Raw genomic sequence first — 6,124 nt, forward strand, 5'->3', positions numbered from 1 at the left:
AACATGATCTTCAGTGTCTGATGCCAGCTTTCTAAAGCTCTCTGAGATTCAGGCTGATGCATATTTAATTTAAAATCTAAATCCTTAAACAGTGTCGCAGTAAAATTAGATCCTTGATTCAACTGAATATCTCTGGGTAGGCCATACCACGTGAAGAAAGCGACGAACTCCTCTACCACACATTTTGCCTTAATTCTCATAATGGAATTGAATCTTGAAATCTGGTAGACGCAAGCTTCATGGTTAATGCAAGCTCTTTCCAACTTTTATTTGTTGACATGTGTCCGACGCAATCATTAATAACCCGTGTGAAACGTTCCTCACATGCGGGAATCGGTAACAAAGGTCCTGGTTTTATCACCGCCTGTAATCTACCTGCCATTTGGGGGTCGGGTAGGTTTTGGCGCCGCCCTTTCGGCGCCAATCATTTGACCACGCCGTTTGAGCTCTCAACCGTTTTGGCGCTCATTACTTTGGCGCTGAACTGTTTTGGCTCCAATTCAGATTTTAAAAAAAGTCTTGTTTGTTTAAAGAAGAGAGGATGACGAATGACCGACGTAATTTTCTCAACTACCAAGAGATGATCGTCAAATCTGTAATGACCTGCTGTAGATTCAAATCTCGTTTTGTAATCATTTACTCATTTAACAATTGTTAATAGTTATCTACTGCCTTGATGATACTTAAGCTCTTCAGTCTTCTTATTGGAAAACTGTAATACAATCTTCTTTCTGTTTTCTTGTAGAGCCCATACCAAAAATGATTGAAAGCATTCTAAGCAAGAGAGATAAAAAATGTGTTACTTAAATGTAGCAAAATGTATAAATTCTTTTTTTAAATACGGAATAGGTTACAAATAATGAATAAAAATGAATTAGATTTAATTCTTACAATGAAAACGAATTTCTTACGTTTTCTTCAAGACTTTTTCTAATTTCTGAATTGGCGCAAAAGCACTCAGAGCCAAAGTAATGAGCGTCAAAATAGTTGAGAGCCAAAACGACGGGGCCAAATGATCGGTGCCAAAAGGCCAGCGCCAAAATGTCCCATTCTGAACATTTGGCAACTATAACGTGTTTGTCGAATGTTAAAAATATCCTCGTGCAGTCCAGGCAAATAAAAAAATGATTTTGCACCTAACCCTGAGTCTTTAATACACCATGGTGACCTTCCATTGGGAAATAAGGCAGGGCAGGTGACTCAGGTGTCAGTAGGGAAGCACTTTGGTTCCAGCGACCATAATTCGCTTCATAATAAACTAGTGATGGAAAAGGATCGACCAGATCTAAAAGTTGAAGTTCTAAATTGGAGAAAGACCAATTTTGACGGTAAAAGGTGAGAACTTTCGCAAGTTGATTGGAGGCGTATGTTCGCTGGTAAAGAGACGGCTGGAAAACAGGAAGCCTTCAGAAATGAGACAACAAGAATCGCGACGAAGTACATATCTGTCAGATTGAAAGGAAAGTCTGGTAGGTATAGGAAATGCTGGATGAGTAAAGAAGTTGAGGGTTTGGTAAAGATAAAGAAGGAAGCATATGTCAGGTATAGACAGGATTGATTGAGTGACTCCTCAGAAGAGTACAAAGGAAATACTTGTATACTTTAGAGGGAAATCAGGAGAGCAACTAGGGGACATGAGATAACTTTCCCAAATAGAATTAAAGAGAATCCAAATGATGTTTATAAATATTTTAAGAAGAAAAAGGTAACTAGGGAGAGAATAGGGTCCCTCAAAGATCAGAAAGGCGACCTTTGGTTGGAGACACAGAAAATGGGGGAGATACTAAATTAATATTTTGCATCGGTATTTACTGTGTAAAAGTATATGGAAGATATAGACTGAAGTGAAATAGATGGTGACATCTTGCAAAATGTCTATATTACGTTGGAGGAATTGCTGGATTACTTGAAATGGGTAAAGGTGGATAAATCCCCAGGACTTGATCAGGTGTACCCGAGAACTCTGTGGAAAGCTAGAGAAGTGATTGCTGGGCCTCTTGCTGAGATATTTGTATCATCAATAGTGATAGAGGAGGTGCCGGAAGACTGAAGGTTGACTAACGTGGTATCACTGTTTAAGTAGGGTGGTAAGGACAAGCCATGGACAAGACGTACATGTATTTGTTAAGGCAAGGACGATTTAGGGATAGTCAACCTGGTTTTGTGCGTGGAACATCATGCCTCACAAACTTGATTGAGTTTTTTGAAGTAGGAGCTAAGAAGATTTATGAGGGCAGAGCAGTAGATGTGATCTATGTAGACTTCAGTAAGGCATTCGCCAGTGTTTCCCATGCAAGACTGATTAGCAAGTTTGAGATATCATGGAATACAGGGAGAACTAGCCATTTGGAATCAGAACTGGCTCAAAGGTAGAAGACAGAGGGTGGTGGTGGAGGATTGTTTTTCAGACTGGAGGCCTCTGACCAGTGGAGTGCCACAGGGATCGGTGCTGGGTCCTCTACTTTTTGTCATTTACATAAATGATTTGGATGAGTCCATGAGAGGTAGAGTTAGTAGGTTTGCATATGACGCCAAAATTGGATGTGTCCTGGACAGTGAAGATGGTTACATCATTTTACAGCAGGATCTGGAACAGGTGGGCCAATGGGTTGAGAAGGAGCAGATTGAGTTAAATTTAGCGAATTGCGAGGTGCTGCATTTTGGGAAAGAAAATCTTACCAGGACTTGCAAACTTCATTGTAAGGTCCTAGGGAGGGTTGCTGAACAAAGAGACGTTGAAGTGCAGCTTCAAAGCATCTTGAAAATGGATTCGCAGGTAGGTCAGATAGTAAAGAAGGCGTTTGGTTGGCTTGCCTCTATTTGTCAGAGTATTGAGTGCAGGAGTTGGGAGATCATGTTGTGGCTGCACAGGACATTAATGAGGCCACTGCTGGAATATTGCGTGTCATTGCAGTCTCCTTCATATCGGAAAGATGTTGTGAAACCTGAAAGAGTTCAGAAAAGATTCACCTCGCTGTTGTCATGGTTGGAGGATTTGAGCTATAGGGAGAGGCTGAACAGACTGGGGCTATTTTCCATGAAGCGTCGGAAGCTGAGGGGTAACCTTCTCGAGGTTTACAAAAGTTTGAGTGGCATGGATTGCATAAATAGACAAATAATTATCCCTGGGATCGTGGAGACCAGAACTAGAAGGCATAGGTTGAGGGTGAGAAAGGAAAGATTTGAAAGAGATCAACAGAATAGCTGTTTCACAGGGAGGGTGTTACATGCATGAAACTAGCTGCCAGAGGAAGTGGTGGAGGCTGATACAATTGCTACATTGAAGAAATATTTGGATGGGTTTATGAAGAGGAAGAGTTTGGAGGGATATTGGTTGGGTGCTGGCAGGTGGGACTAGATTGAGTTGGGATATCTTGTGGTTATGGATGGGTTGGACAGTGCAAACTGTTTCCATGCTGTATATCCCTACTCTTCTTTGACGTCCTCTAGTGTTTCACATCGTTCCTGTAGTGTAATTGCCAGAACTGCATCCAGTCCCATCCTGATTAATGCTATGTAAAGTTCCAAACATACCTCCTTTCTCTTAAACAATGACACAATTGATGAAGGTAAATGTGGTCTATGCCTCATTAACTATCATAATCACGTCTTCTGCTAACTTCAGAAAACTGTGAATGATTACCCGAAGATAACTATATTCGACCACGCTTCCAAGCGTCCTGCTTTTCATTAAATTCTACTCCATTTCTATTTCCATAACAAGGTTCAAAACAATGTGCGATTGTCCTACCGATCTGATCAACTCTTCCAAGTTGTGTTTCGTGTTTTCGCAGATGACACCAAATTACGTGGTGTTGTTTACACTGAAGAAGATTATCTCTGAATACGACAGTACCTTGAGTCTGATCGTCGACTGGGTGGTGGAGTGGAAAAATAGAGCTTACATTAATTACATGCATTGTAATACATTTGGAATATCAAATCACACAAACATCCATACTTCGTAATGAAGGACTGTGGCCAAAACGTCCATTCCCCTCCTGCTCGGATGCTGGCTGACCTGATGTGCTTTTCTAGCATCACACTCTCGACTCTGACCTTCAGCATCTTCAGTCCACAGTTTTCTCTATGAATCTAATGGCAGAACCTGGGATGCGTTACTGTGGAAATAGACCTTGGGGTGTAGATTCATAGTTCCTTGAAAGTGCAGTCGTTGGCAGACAGGATGGTACAGAAGGTGATTTGCATCCCTTCATTTATTTAGCAGGGCATTGAGTAGAATTTTGGGAGGTTGCAGGTGTGCAACACACTGGTGAGGCCACTTTCAAATAATGGATCGCGATCTGATATCTTTCCGATCGAAAGGAAACCATTAAAAATTAAAGTTGAGACAAGATTCCCTGGGATGGTGAATTTCTGTGGCGACAAGCTCTCTGAAGCGCAACAGGATGACGCGTGACCTTATCGAGACTTACAAAGTCATGAGGATCATGGTAAAGGCGAGTAACTCAGATCTTCTTCCCACTGTTGGAGAGTACAAACACTGAGTGCATAAGGTTAGTGTGAGAGAAGAAAACACTAAGACAGAAATGATGTAACGTTTTGATCCAAATTGTGATGCACGTACAGAATAAATTGCATTGGGATGTATTGGAGTTGGGGACATTTCCAACATTTGAAAGTCATCTGGATGGCTTTCATGAATTGGAAATGCTTAATTCTGGCAAATAGATGGAGATCGGTTTAGAGGCATGTTGAGGCAAAGAAATATTTCATGTTATTTAAAGGCTATGACTCTTGACTGATAGACTCTGTCTATCACTCCTTCTGGTAACCTCAGTGGATTTATTAATTTGAAATTATCACACGCCGAACAAAGTCAGACATCAGAGCGAAAGCTACTTGGGAGATGCAAATTTTTTATTTCAGCTCAGAGTTTTATGCGTGGGTTTGCTGCTTAAACGTTTTAACCAGATGCTGCGAATAAAAAACGAGCACCCATACATCGTCAGTTAACATTTGCTGGAGCAATTTAGTGTGACCATCAGAAAGAAAAATATAATGTATTTGTCCAATCGATAGCCTTACAGAAACTCAGAGGCCATGAAGATTACTCCATATCAATCTGTTAAGTATCAGTGACGGTTCGGAAGTCTGCAGTCTGCCTCCTTTCAGGAAATTCTTGTGTTACCACTCGTTGTAATCTTATTCAGGAAATATCTCTCCCGATGATTAAAACAACTTCACACTCAGCTCAATCTCACTGTACATGGACCAGAAATGAAACTTCACCGATGTTCTGCCACTGTCAAGCCATTTCCTCAAACATCAGAAGATTAAATATTGAAACTTCATAAAAGAAGAAACAAAAAACAAGCAGAGCTTTACCTCTCCGCTGAAATATGTCAGATGCGAAACTCTGGGGACACCCGTTCGAATTTTGCGTCTTTGCCGTGTTGACCTGAGCATACAATATCAGTGTCATTTTTTAAACGTCACAAGGCACCAGATTAATGTCCAACAGGTTGAATTGGAAGTACTATATTTCGGATCACTGCTCCTTCGTCAGGTTACTGAGGAGTATAAGGAGTATACAAAGTTAGGTAGACAGGCAGGTAGTACTGAGGAAGTGGGGAGGCTACAGAAGGATCTAGACAGGTTGGGAGAGTGGTCCAGGAAATGGCTGATGGAATTTAACGTGAGCAAGTGCGAGGTCTTGCACTTTGGCAAAAAGAATATAGGAATGGACTACTTTCTAAATGGTGAGAAACTTAATAAAGCCAAAGCACAAAGGGATCTGGGAGTGCTAGTCGAGGATTCTCTAAAGGTAAACATGCAGGTTGAGTCTGTGATTAAGAAAGCGAATGCAATGTTGTCTCTTATCTCAAGAGGGTTGGAATATAAAAGCAGAGATGTACTACTAAGACTTTATAAAGCTCTGGTTAGGCCCCATTTGGAGTACTGTGTCCAGTTTTGGTCCCCACACCTCAGGAAGGACATACTGGCACTGGAACGTGTCCAGCGGAGATTCACACGGATGATCCCTGGAATGACAGGTCTAGCATATGAGGAACGGCTGAGGATACTGGGGTTGTATTCGTTGGAGTTTAGAAGATTAAGGGGAGATCTAATAGAGACGTACAAAATAATACATGGCTTTGAA

This window comes from Chiloscyllium punctatum, chromosome 35, assembly GCF_047496795.1.
Source record: "Chiloscyllium punctatum isolate Juve2018m chromosome 35, sChiPun1.3, whole genome shotgun sequence".
In the NCBI taxonomy this organism is placed as follows: Eukaryota; Metazoa; Chordata; class Chondrichthyes; order Orectolobiformes; family Hemiscylliidae; genus Chiloscyllium; species Chiloscyllium punctatum.